This window comes from Schistocerca serialis, chromosome 9 (assembly GCF_023864345.2).
Source record: "Schistocerca serialis cubense isolate TAMUIC-IGC-003099 chromosome 9, iqSchSeri2.2, whole genome shotgun sequence".
Lineage (NCBI taxonomy): Eukaryota > Metazoa > Arthropoda > Insecta > Orthoptera > Acrididae > Schistocerca > Schistocerca serialis.
Window position 1 is genome coordinate 318,597,086 of NC_064646.1, and position 13,521 is coordinate 318,610,606.

Consider the following 13,521-nt stretch of genomic DNA (forward strand, 5'->3'; position numbering starts at 1 on the left):
AGCTTCGTCGAAAAAAGCTGATAAGTCGTCGCGATACCCAGAAACAGTGTACAGCAGTGAAATTGTGTGTTGTCAAAAGAATATGCAAGGGCACTATCCTCACTGAAATGTGAGACCGCTCGGCTAATCCCGCGCGGCTATAGGTCCCTTCCTTATACTTGCTGTATAGCGTAATATTTTTTTGTTTTCTGTGGCTTCACGATCAGTATCATCCTGATTCGTGCAGTGATTCACAGGTTACATATTATATTTGTCTTAAATATAGATACTATATACTTTAGTTTGGAAGTTCTTGTGTATCAATTTCTTTATACCCAATCTTTTACGGAAAACAATTTTTTCTCCTCTCTTCATGATATAGGTTATGAAAATAATAAATGAATAAATATTGGAACTTGCATAATCATAATAAAGGTTGCCTTAGAATTACGTGGGAATGAAAACAAAATTATTACTGGCAGCGAGATTCGCTTATGGAACGAACCTCTTTGTCGATCAGCTATTGAATGCTTCATCGCTGGAAACCATACAAAGTATGTAAGATAGCCTGTAATTTTCAAGCTCGATTTTCTCAAAATTGACAGAGTTGGATCTTTCTAACTACACTACTGGCCATTAAAATTGCTACACAAAGAAGAAATGCAGATGATAAACGGGTATTCATTGGACAAATATATTATACTAGAACTGACATGTGATTACATTTTCACGCAATTTGGGTCCATAGATCATGAGAAATCAATACCCAGAACAGCCCCCTCTCGCCGTAATAACGGCCTTGATACGCCTGGGCATTGAGTCGAACAGAGCTTGGATGGCGTGTACAGGTACAGCTGCCCATGCAGCTTCAACACGATGCCACAGTTCATCAACAGTAGTGACTGGCGTATTGTGACGAGCCAGTTGCTCGGCCACCATTAACCAGACGTTTTCAATTGGTGAGAGATCTGGAGAATATGCTGCCCAGGGCAGCAGTCAAACATTTTCTGTATCCAGAAAGGCCCGTACAGGACCTGCAACATGCCGTCGTGCATTATCCTGCTGAAATGTAGGGTTTCGCAGGGATCGAACGAAGGGTAGAGCCACGGGTCGTAACACATCTGAAAGGTAACGTCCGCTGTTCAAAGTGACGTCGATGCGAACAAGAGGTGACCGAGGCGTGTAACCAATGGCACCCCATACCATCACGCCGGGTGATACGTCAGTATGGCGATGACGAATACACGCTTCCAGTGTGCGTTCACCGCGATGTCGCCAAACACCGATGCGACCATCATTATGCTTAAACAGAACCTGGATTCATCCGAAAAAATGACGTTTTGCCATTCGTGCACCCAGGTTCGTCGTTGAGTACACCATCGCAGGCGCTCTTGTCTGTTACGCAGCCTGTCATCTCGACTGCTAGTGATACGAGGCCGTTGGGATCCAGCAAGGCGTTCCGTATTACCCTCCTGAACCCACTGATTCCATATTCTGCTAACAGTCATTGGATCTCGACCAACGCGAGCAGAAAAGTCGTGATACGATAAACATCAATCTCGATGGGCTACAATCCGACCTTTATGAAAGTCGGAAACGTGATGGTACGCATTTCTCCTCCTTACACGAAGCATAACAACAACGTTTCACCGGGCAACGCCGGTCAACTGCTGTTTGTGTATGAGAAATCGGTTGGAAACTTTCCTCATGTAAGCCCGTGTTAGGTGTCGCCACCGGCGCCAACCTCGTGTGAATGCTCTGAAAAGCTAATCATTTGCATATCACAGCATCTCCTTCCTGTCGGTTAAATTTCACGTCTGTAGCACGTCATCTTCGTGGTTTATCAATTTTAATGGCCAGTAGTGTAGCTGTGTAATGAACGAGAACCGTTTATGAATGCAAACCAAATTTGTTTTGCAATAGACACATTGAAAAACGATGTACTTGGTAAAAGTCAGCTATCATTACACTTGCTGTATATCGTAATATTATTTTTTTTCTGTGGCTTCACGATCAGTATCATCCTGATTCGTGCAGTGATTCACAGGTTACATATTATATTTGTCATAAATATAGATACTATAATATAAATGAAATGACTATACTCAGTTTTAAAGTTCTTGTGTATTAATTTCTTTATTTCCAATCTTTTTACGGAAAAGAATTTTTTCTCCTCTCTTCATGATATAGGCTATGAAAATAATAAATGAATTATTAAATACAGGAACTTGCACAAACATAATGAATGTTGTCTTACAAGGGAACCTCCCCATCGCACCCCCCTCAGATTTAGTTATAAGTTGGCACAGTGGATAGGCCTTGAAAAACTGAAGACAGATCAATCGAGAAAACAGGAAGAAGTTGTGAGGAACTATGAAAAAAATAAGCAAAATATACAAACTGAGTAGTCCATGTGCAAGATAGGCAACATCAAGGACAATGTGACGCAAGGAGCGCCGTGGTCCCGTGGTTAGCGCGAGCAGCTTCGACATTGGAGGTACTTCGTTCAAATCTTCCCTCGAGTGAAAATTTTAATTTTTTATTTTCAGACAATTTTAGTGTGGGAGTAGACGTGATTACCATTCCTCCAGGTTGTACACCTCTTGTGCAACCGTTAGATGTGTTCGGTTTTCTGCAAGTGAAATACTTTGTGAAAAGATTCTATGATTTTGCGAAGCTGCACAGGTACACAGAGTAGTATTGTTTACGTGATCGTGTGTCAATTATCAAAGTTCAGACACTCACACATAATCAACTTCGCTCTCCAAAATTCCAGGGCATATTCAGATTTGCTTGTACATATTTTGGATTTGGCGGTCTACACACGGAAAAATTTGAAAACTTTAAAAACATACGTTTTGACAGAGCACAGGGAAAACTGTGCGACTGTGAAACTGTTGCATTCATTTGTTGCAGTTTATGTGACAAACTCTTATGTTTTCATCACTTTTTTGGGAGTGATTATCACATCCACAAGAAAACCTAATTTGGGCAAGGTAGAAGAATCTTTTTACCCATTCGCCAAGTGTACTAGTTAGGTGGGTCGACAACATATTCCTGTCATGTGATGCACATGCCGTCACCAGTGTTGTATAGAATATATCAGACGTGTTTTCCTGTGGAGGAATCGGTTGACCTATGACCTTGCGGTAAAATGTTTACGGTTCCCATTGGTAAGGCACGTCCTTTCGTCTACTAATCGCACGTTTTTGCGGTCCCGCCGCAAAACACAGACACTAAACTTATTACAGTGAACAGAGACGTCAATGAACGAACGGACAGATCATAACTTTGAGAAAATAAAAATCGTAAGTTATTCACCGAAGGGAAGACTGGAACCCAGTACCTCCAGTTCCACAGCTGACCGCGCTAACCACGGGACCACGGCGCCCCTGTGGTCAGCCTCTCCTTGATGTTGCCTATGTTGCGCATGGACTACTCAGTTTGCGTATTTTGCTTATTTTTTTCATAGTTCCTCACAACTTCTTCCTGTTTCCTCGATTGATCTGTCTTCAGTTTTTCAAGGCCTATCCACTGTGCCAACTTATAACTAAATCTGATGGGGGTGCGATGGGGAGGTTCCCTTGTTAGAATATCGTGGGAATGAAAACAAAATAATTACTCGCAGCGAGATACGCTTATGGAACGAAGCTCTTTCTCACTCGGCTATTGAATCCTCCATTACTGGAAACCATACAAAGTATGTAAGAATGCCTGTAACTTTTAAGCTTGATTTTCTCAAAAATGACACAGAGTTGCGTCTTCTTATGCCGCAGTCTTGCCCTACCCGACCTATCAGTATGAGTAAATCTTTTTTTATTTTTATTTTACACGTCTAATTCCTTAGGACCTAATTGAGGAGCGAATCTCCAGGGTCATGGAACGTGTCATTTCATGCAATTACAACATAAAAGTAATAACAGATAAAATAAAATGTTTAAGAACTCAAAAGAATTCAAGCGATAAGTTTATGTAAACGCAATCAACAACATACCACTGGAATCAGCTTAATTTTTCAGGGTACTCCTCGACAGAATTGATGGAGGAAACTCTTCAGCTAAGATTTTTTAATTCTTGTGGGAGCTTATTGTAAATGGATACAACAGTATACTGCACACCTTTCTGCGCAATAGTCACGGAAGTGCAATCCAAATGCAGACTGAATTTCTGCCCAGTATTAATTCTTGGGAATAAGCTGATATTGTTAGGAAGAAACGATAGTAAAGAATATACGTATTGAGAAGCCAATGTCAGAATTCTCAGACTAGTGAACAGGGGTCGACAAGAGGTTGGCGAACGAACCGCCCATTTTTGAGCCAAAAATATCCTTTGAAGATGGGAATAGTTACCCCAAAATATAATACCATACGTCATAAGCGAATGAAAATTAGCGAAGTAGACTACTTTTCGCTCATGGTGTGGGTTCCTGTTGTCATGTCATACTTCATGAACCACGGTCAACGTATGAGTGGCAAAGTTAAGTGGTCCTGGCAGTCAGGGTACCAGTTACTTTGGAATAAGGCTGAGCATCTCGGACATATTCTGAGTCGTGGTCACCTTTGTGCTCAGACGGCTAAGACTACCAAATCCACCGGTTAGTCCCTCAACCGTTAGGGGTAAAACACAATGGGACCCGGGGCAAGTAAGGCTAGCAACCTACTTCTCTGGTACGTTAAATATGATGCTGGCAACAATCAGAGCAAAATGCCTCGGACCTTTAGAGGTGACGGAGCCCCACCTCCAATTGACAAACCAGGGACTCCTAAGATACGACTCGGCAAACGAATGGTAACGAGATGGGGAGCTATTAATATCAATGGGGGCTACTCTGGGAAGAAGGTAAAGTTGGCAGAGGCTGCAAGTAAGATGGGGTTGGACGTTTTAGCTGTTAGTGACATTCGGATAAGGGGTGAGAAAGAAGAGGAAGTGGAGAAAATACAAGGTTTACCTGTCAGGAGTCAAAGCAGGAATAGCACAATGGGGTGTAGGGCTTTACATCAGGAAGGAAATGGAATCCAGCGTAGTTGCAGTAAGATACGTAAACGAACGACTGATGTGGATAGATTTGACAGTGTCTAACAAGAAAATTAGGATTGTGTCAGTATATTCGCAATGTGAAGGGGCAGATCAAGATAAGATGGATAGTTTTTATGACGCACTCAGTGACATAGTTGTTAGAGTAAAGGACAAGGACAGTGTTCTGCTCATGGGTAATTTTAATGCCAGGATTGAAAATCGAACAGAAGGGTATGAAAAGGTTATGGGTAAATTTGGAGAGGATATGGAGGCCAATTGGAACGGGAAACAACTCTTAGATTTCTCTGCCAGTATGGGCTTAGTAATCACAAACTCATTTTTTAAACATAAGAATGATCACCGGTATACTTAGGAAGGCAGGGGAACCAGATCTGTCTTTGACTATATAATAACAGATCAGGAATTCAGAAAGGCTGTGAGGGACACACGTGTATTCAGGGGATTCTTTGATGACACTGGTCACTATTTAATCTGCAGTGAAATTGGTATTGTGAGGCCGAAAGTGCAGGAGGTCAGGTCCATATGTAGGAGGATAAGAGTGGAAAAACTTCAGGATAAGGAAATCAGGCACAAGTACATAACAGTGATCTCAGAAAGGTGCCAGTTAGTTGAATGTAGGCAATTACAGTCATTGGAAAAGCAATGGACAGGGTACAGGGACACAGTACTAGAAGTGGCTAAAGAATGTCTTGGAACGGTAGTGTGTAATGATAGGATGAAGCAAACAGCTTGGTGGAATGACACAGTGAAAGCAGCCTGTAAAAGGAAGATGGCGTATCAAAAATGGCTACATACTAGAACTCAGGTAGACAGTGAAAGGTATGTTGAAGAAAGAAACAAAGCCAAACAGATAATTGCAGCATCCAAGAAGAAATCTTGGGAAGACTTTGGAAACAGGTTGGAGACTTTGGGTCAAGCTGCTGGGAAACCATTCTGGAATGTAATTAGCAGTCTTCGAAAGGGAGGTAAGAAGGAAATGACAAGTATTATGGACAGGTCAGGAAAACTGCTGGTGAATCCTGTGGATGCCTTGGGCAGATGGAGGGAAAATTTTGAAGAGTTGCTCAATGTAGGTGAAAATACGATGAATAATGTTTCAGATTTCGATGTACCATGGGATAGGAATGATGATAGAAATAGGATCACATCTGAGGAAGTGGAGAAAATGGTCAATATATTGCAGTGCAATAAAGCGGCTGAGGTGGATGAAATTAAGTCGGAACTCATCCAGAGTAATGTCAGGTCTTAAATGGCTACACAGGATAATTGAAATGGCGTGAGCGTCGGGACAGGTTCCATCAGACTGGACGAAAGCGGTAATCACACCAATCTTTAAACATGGAAACAGGAAAGATTGCAACAACTACAGAGGTATCTCTTTAATCAGCGTTGTGGGTAAAATCTTCTTAGGTATTGTTGAAAGGAAAGTGCGAGTATTAGTTGAGGACAAATTGGATGAATATCAGTGTGGGTTTAAGCCTCTTAGAGGTTGTCAGGACCAGATCTTTAGCTTACGGCAAATAATGGAGAAGTGTTACGAGTGGAACAGAGAATTGTATCTATGCTTTATAGATCTAGAAAAGGCATATGACCGGTTTCCTAGAAGGAAGTTATTGTCTGTTCTACGAGATTATGGAATAGGAGGCAAACTTTTGCAAGCAATTAAAGGTCTTTACATAGATAGTCAGGCAGCAGCTAGAGTTGACGGTAAACTGAGTTCATGGTTCAGAGTAGTTTCAGGGCTAAGACAAGCCTGCAACCTGTCTCCACTGTTGTTCATATTATTTATGGATCATATGTTGAAAACAATAAACTGGCTGGATGAGGTTAAGATATGTGAACACAAAATAAGCAGTCTCGCATATGCAGATGACTTAGTTGTGATGGCAGATTCGATTGAAAGTTTGCAAAGTAATATTTCAGAGCTAGATCAGAAATGTAAGGACTATGGCCGAGCGGTTCTGGGCGCTACAGTCTGGAACCGCGTGACCGCTACGGTCGCAGGTTCGAATCCTGCCTCGGCCATGGATGTGTGTGATGTCCTTAGGTTAGTTAGGTTTAAGTAGTTCTAAGTTCTAGGGGACTTATGACCACAGCAGTTGAGTCCCATAGTGCTCAGAGCCATTTGAACCATTTGAAGATTAACATTTCCAAAACGAAAGTAATGACAGTAGGAAAGAGAGATAAACGGATTGAGTGCCAAATACACTCCTGGAAATTGAAATAAGAACACCGTGAATTCATTGTACCAGGAAGGGGAAACTTTATTGACACATTCCTGGGGTCAGATACATCACATGATCACACTGACAGAACCACAGGCACATACACACAGGCAACAGAGCATGCACAATGTCGGCACTAGTACAGTGTATATCCACCTTTCGCAGCAATGCAGGCTGCTATTCTCCCATGGAGACGATCGTAGAGATGCTGGATGTAGTCCTGTGGAACGGCTTGCCATGCCATTTCCACCTGGCGCCTCAGTTGGACCAGCGTTCGTGCTGGACGTGCAGACCGCGTGAGACGACGCTTCATCCAGTCCCAAACATGCTCAATGGGGGACAGATCCGGAGATCTTGCTGGCCAGGGTAGTTGACTTACACCTTCTAGAGCACGTTGGGTGGCACGGGATACATGCGGACGTGCATTGTCCTGTTGGAACAGCAAGTTCCCTTGCCGGTCTAGGAATGGTAGAACGATGGGTTCGATGACGGTTTGGATGTACCGTGCACTATTCAGTGTCCCCTCGACGATCACCAGTGGTGTACGGCCAGTGTAGGAGATCGCTCCCCACACCATGATGCCGGGTGTTGGCCCTGTGTGCCTCGGTCGTATGCAGTCCTGATTGTCGCGCTCACCTGCACGGTGCCAAACACGCATACGACCATCATTGGCACCAAGATTGAAGCGACTCTCATCGCTGAAGACGACACGTCTCCATTCGTCCCTCCATTCACGCCTGTCGCGACACCACTGGAGGCGGGCTGCACGATGTTGGGGCGTGAGCGGAAGACGGCCTAACGGTGTGCGGGACCGTAGCCCAGCTTCATGGAGACGGTTGCGAATGGTCCTCGCCGATACACCAGGAGCAACAGTGTCCCTAATTTGCTGGGAAGTGGCGGTGCGGTCCCCTACGGCACTGCGTAGGATCCTACGGTCTTGGCGTGCAACCGTGCGTCGCTGCGGTCCGGTCCCAGGTCGACGGGCACGTGCACCTTCCGCCGACCACTGGCGACAACATCGATGTACTGTGGAGACCCCACGCCCCACGTGTTGAGCAATTCGGCGGTACGTCCACCCGGCCTCCCGCATGCCCACTATACGCCCTCGCTCAAAGTCCGTCAAATGCACATACGGTTCACGTCCACGCTGACGCGGCATGCTACCAGTGTTAAAGACTGCGATGGAGCTCCGTATGCTACGGCAAACTGGCTGACACTGACGGCAGCGGTGCACAAATGCTGCGCAGCTAGCGCCATTCGACGGCCAACACCGCGGTTCCTGGTGTGTCCGCTGTGCCGTGCGTGTGATCATTGCTTGTACAGCCCTCTCGCAGTGTCCGGAGCAAGTATGGTGGGTCTGACACACCGGTGTCAATGTGTTCTTTTTTCCATTTCCAGGAGTGTAGGAGGAACAAAGTTAGAACAGGTGGACGGTTTCAAGTACTTTGGATGCATATTCTCACAGGATGGCAACATAGTGAAAGAACTGGAAGCGAGGTGTAGCAAAGCTAATGCAGTGAGCGCTCAGCTACGATCTACTCTCTTCTGCAAGAAGGAAGTCAGCACCAAGACTAAGTTATCGGTGCACCGTTCAATCTTTCGACCAACTCTGTTGTATGGGAGCGAAAGCTGGGTGGATTCAGGTTACCTTATCAATAAGGTTGTGGTTATGGATATGAAAGTAGCTAGGATTATTGCAGGTACTAGTAGATGGGAACAATGGCAGGGGGGTGTCCACAATGAGGAAATCAAAGAAAAACTGGGAATAAACTCTACCGATGTAGCAGTCAGGGCGAACAGACTTAGATGGTGGGGTCATGTTACACGCATGGGAGAAGCAAGGTTACCCAAGAGACTCATGGGTTCAGCAGTAGAGGGTAGGAGGAGTCGGGGTAGACCAAGGAGAAGATACCTGGATTCGGTTAAGAATGATTTTGAAGTAATAGGCTTAACATCAGAAATCAATGTTAGCACTGAATAGGCGATCATCGAGGAATTTTATAAGGGGGACTATGCTCCAGACTGAACGCTGAAAGGCATAATCAGTCTTAAAAGATGATGATGATGATGATTACTTTTCGCTTCGAACTATCACTTACTTCAGGTACCGTTCGAATAGAAAAAATGAGAACATTATGTCTTTGAACAAGGCTCTGAACGTAGGCTTTCCAGGATAGTTAACTATCTATCTGAACACCTAGAAATCTGAACTGAACCGTGTGTTAGAAATTATAAAATCTGAATGTTACTGTGATTTAGTGTTAGTTTCTTTTCTACAAGCCATGAACTTATGTCATGAAGTGCTCTATTTGAAACAGAGCCAATGTTGCACGCAACATCGTTTACTACCAAGCTAGTGTCATCGGCAAACGGAAATATTTTAGAATTATGCGTAATACTAGAGGGCATATAATTTATATAAATAAGGAACAGGAGTGGCCCCTGCACTTATCCCTGGGACACCACCCATCTGACTATGCCCCACATTATATCAATTCTCAACATTCTGAATAATGAGCTTTTGCTGTCTATTGTTAAAGTAAGAGCTGAACCAACTGTGAGATACTCCCCGTATGCCGGAATGACCAACTTCTGGAGTAATATTTTGGGATCAACACAATCGAACACCTTTGTTAAATCAAAAAAGATCGAACTGTACATTTGACAGCAAATTATGTGAAATAAAATGATGAATTACCCTTACATACACATCCTTTTCAAAAACTTTAGCAAACACTGATGGCATAGAAATATATCTAAAATTGTCTACATTACCCCATTCTCCCTTTTTATAAAGCGGCAGTACTACTGAGTGCTTCAATCGTTCAGGAAACTCACCAGTCTTAAAGGTAAAATTACAATATGGCTAAGTACTTTAACATGTACAGCACAGTACTCTAATATTCAGCTAGATACTCCATCATATCCATGAGAGTCCTTAGTCTTCAGTGATATAATTATTGACTCAATCCCCCTCATTAGTATCACAGAGGAGTATTTCAGACGTGAGTCCCAGAAAGGCATTTTCCAAGAGAGTTATATGATTCCCCGCAGAAAGTAAGGTTTTATTTAAATTCACCAGCAGTGCTCAGAAAGTGGTTGTTAAATACTGTACAATTATCTGACTTATCAGTAACAGAAATATTTTTACTACGAATTGACTTTATATCGTCAACCTTGTGCTGCTAATCAGATTACTTTCTTCACGACTGACGATATGGTTTTAATTTTATCCTGTGAATCAGCTACTCTATTTGCGTATCACATACTATTCGCCTTCCTAATAACATTTTTAAGCACCTTCTTACTGTTTGTAATGGGCTACTGTAGCTTGATTGCGACTACTTCTAATCAGACACCCAGGCTGCCTTTTACTCGCAGTACCCTGTTTAGAATGTTCTAATGGAAAGTACTTTCAAAGAGCACAAGAAATGTGTTAAAGAAATCATTATATTTGTCATCTGTGTTATCGGCGATGTAAACATCCTGCCACTCTTGTTTCTAAACGAGATTTAAAGAATTCTCTATTTCCATTGGATTAGCTTTTCTATATAGTTTGTAATTAAATGTAACATTTGTTTGAGTACAAAAACCTTTTAGTGTTAAAATTTATTCATCATGATCTGAAAGACGATTCACCCTTTTAATAACAGAATGCCCATCTAAAAATAATGAATGAATAAAAATATTGTCTATGGCTGTGCTACTGTTTCCTTGCACCCTAGTTGAATAAATCACAGTCTGCATCAGATAATTTAGGAGATCTTTTTTTGCACAATCACGTACAAAATTAATATTGAAGTCACCACATATAACTAATTTTTGGTACTTCCTATAAAATGAATCAAGAACCCTCTCTAGCTTGAACAGAAATGCTCTAAAGTCAGAGATCGAAGATTTACAAACAACAACAATTAGAAGTTTAGTTTTATTAAATTCAGCTGCCCCTGCTCAACATTCAAACACCTATTCAAATGGATTACTGTTTTTTTACGAACATGGCCACCCCCGCGCTCTGCAAAGAACTCTTAGAAAAACAGCCAGCTAGTCTGTTTCCTGGTAAAGGAAGCCCTTGAATTGTTAAATTATTTAAGTGGTCCTCCGATGTACCAATGATGTCAGAGTCAACATCTATAAACAGTTCAGCCGGCCGGGGTGACCGAGTGGTTCTAGACGCTTAAGTGTGGAGCCGCGCAACCGCTACGGTCGCAGGTTCGAATACTGCCTCGGGCATGGATGTGTGTGATGTTCTTAGGTTAGTTAGGTTTAAGTAGTACTAAGTTCTAGGGGACTGATGACCTCAGAAGTTAAGTCCCATAGTGCTCAGAGCCATTTGAACCATTTTATAAACAGTTCATTAATTTTACCTCTAATACTTCTTATATTTTGATAAAATACGTTAATTCCTTCACTACTTGCATACCTGACCTCATTTGAAGCTTTGTTAGAGGAAGTTCGTAGGTCCCCTTGTTCGTTCGTAAGTTGACCAACGGGGCTGTGCCCGCTTAGTGGATTGGAGCTTTGGTCATTCCGTCATCTCCGCTTATTAAACAGGTTCAACAGTTTACATCAGCATGACAATGCAAGCTATCACAAAGCAGCCTCTGTGAGGCAATGGTTTGTGGATACCAACTTTCCTGAAATGAACTGTCCTGCCCAGAGTTCCGACATTGACTCTAAAGAACACGTTTGGGATCAGTTAGAGCGACTCCGCTGCAGATCCCAACGTCCTACCTCGCCACCGTCTCTGGTTTCACCTCTTGTGGAAGAATTGTCTGTCATTCTTCCACAGAAATTCAGACACGTTATTGAAACTGTGCTGAGCAGAGTTCAAGTCACAACAAAGGCGGAATGTGGACACACCCCATACTGATTTCCACTAATAACTGTAGGGTGGGATACTTTCAACCAGACAATGTATTAGATGTGATGACAGACCGTTTGCGTGTCAAATTACACCAGATGCTCTACTGTTCCATGAAGTATTTTATTATTAAACTACCTGAAAACCTAGTGTTCCCCAGCTATTCATTTGGCTGATTTTCTATTAGAAACGGAAACAAAAGAATGAACTGTCTTTGTAGTATAACATCGAAAAAATTTAATTTCCATATATTCGTGAAAATGCCTTTGAAATTGTGAATTATTTGTACAAAGATACACGCACACTGTGCAAATGTGTAAGCCTAGCTGCTTCGCGTGTCTACAACGCGATGTTGTAAGCGTCTTTATGACAACGCCTCTTCATAGCTGTATAGACGGCTATTGATATGGACCACAGCCGCAGTTGAAAGTTATCAAAAGCGCTACAAGGTGTCAGGATTTTCTTAAGTCGGCTCGCCTGTAGGAGTCTCTCAATAATAAAGAATAAATGTATTAAAACTTCATGCAAGGAGCGGCATTTTTCACGCATCTCGATGTTTATAACGTCATATCCCTTAAACTATGTGTCGTAAATGATGTATTTTTGTAGGAACAATCAGTGGCATATGTGGATTCTGTCTACCACGTACGTAAGGAATACATTTAGTAGCAAAGAAACACTAAATTTAAAAGTTATGCATGATGCGTCAGTTTTTCACGCATTCACTTATCTCAGTGTTTATGGCATCGTATCACCTGAACAATGATAGGGTGGTGGACAGTAACCCGACAGTGATAGTTGCCTGAAATGAACGAATAAGTATACCAAGTTTGATTGAAATAGGTCCACTGGTTTGGGAGGACATGTGGAACACACACACATACATACATATATACATAAAGACATACACTATGTGATCAAAAGTATCCGGAACCTGGCTGAAAATGACTTACAAGTTCGTGGCGCCCTCCACGGTAATTCCGGAATTCAATATGATGTTGGCACACCCTTAGATTTGATGACAGCTTCCACTCTCGCAGGAATACGTTCAATCAGGTGCTGAAAGGTTTCTTGGGGAATGGCAGTCCATTCTTCACGGAGTGCTGCACTGAGAAGAGGTATCAATGTCGCTCGGTGAGGCCTGGCACGAGGCGTTCCAAAACATCCCTACATGATTCAGGTCAGGACTCTGTACAGGCCAGTCCATTACAAGGATATTATTGTCGTATACCCCCTCCGCCACAGGCCGTGCATTGTGAACAGTGGTCGATCGTGTAGAAAGATGCAGTCGCCATCCCCGAATTGCTCTTCAGCAGTGCAAAGCAAGAGGGTGCCTTAAACATCAATGTAGACCCGTGGTGTGACAGTGCCAAGCAAAACAACAAGAGGTGCAAGTCCCCTCCCGGAAAAACATGA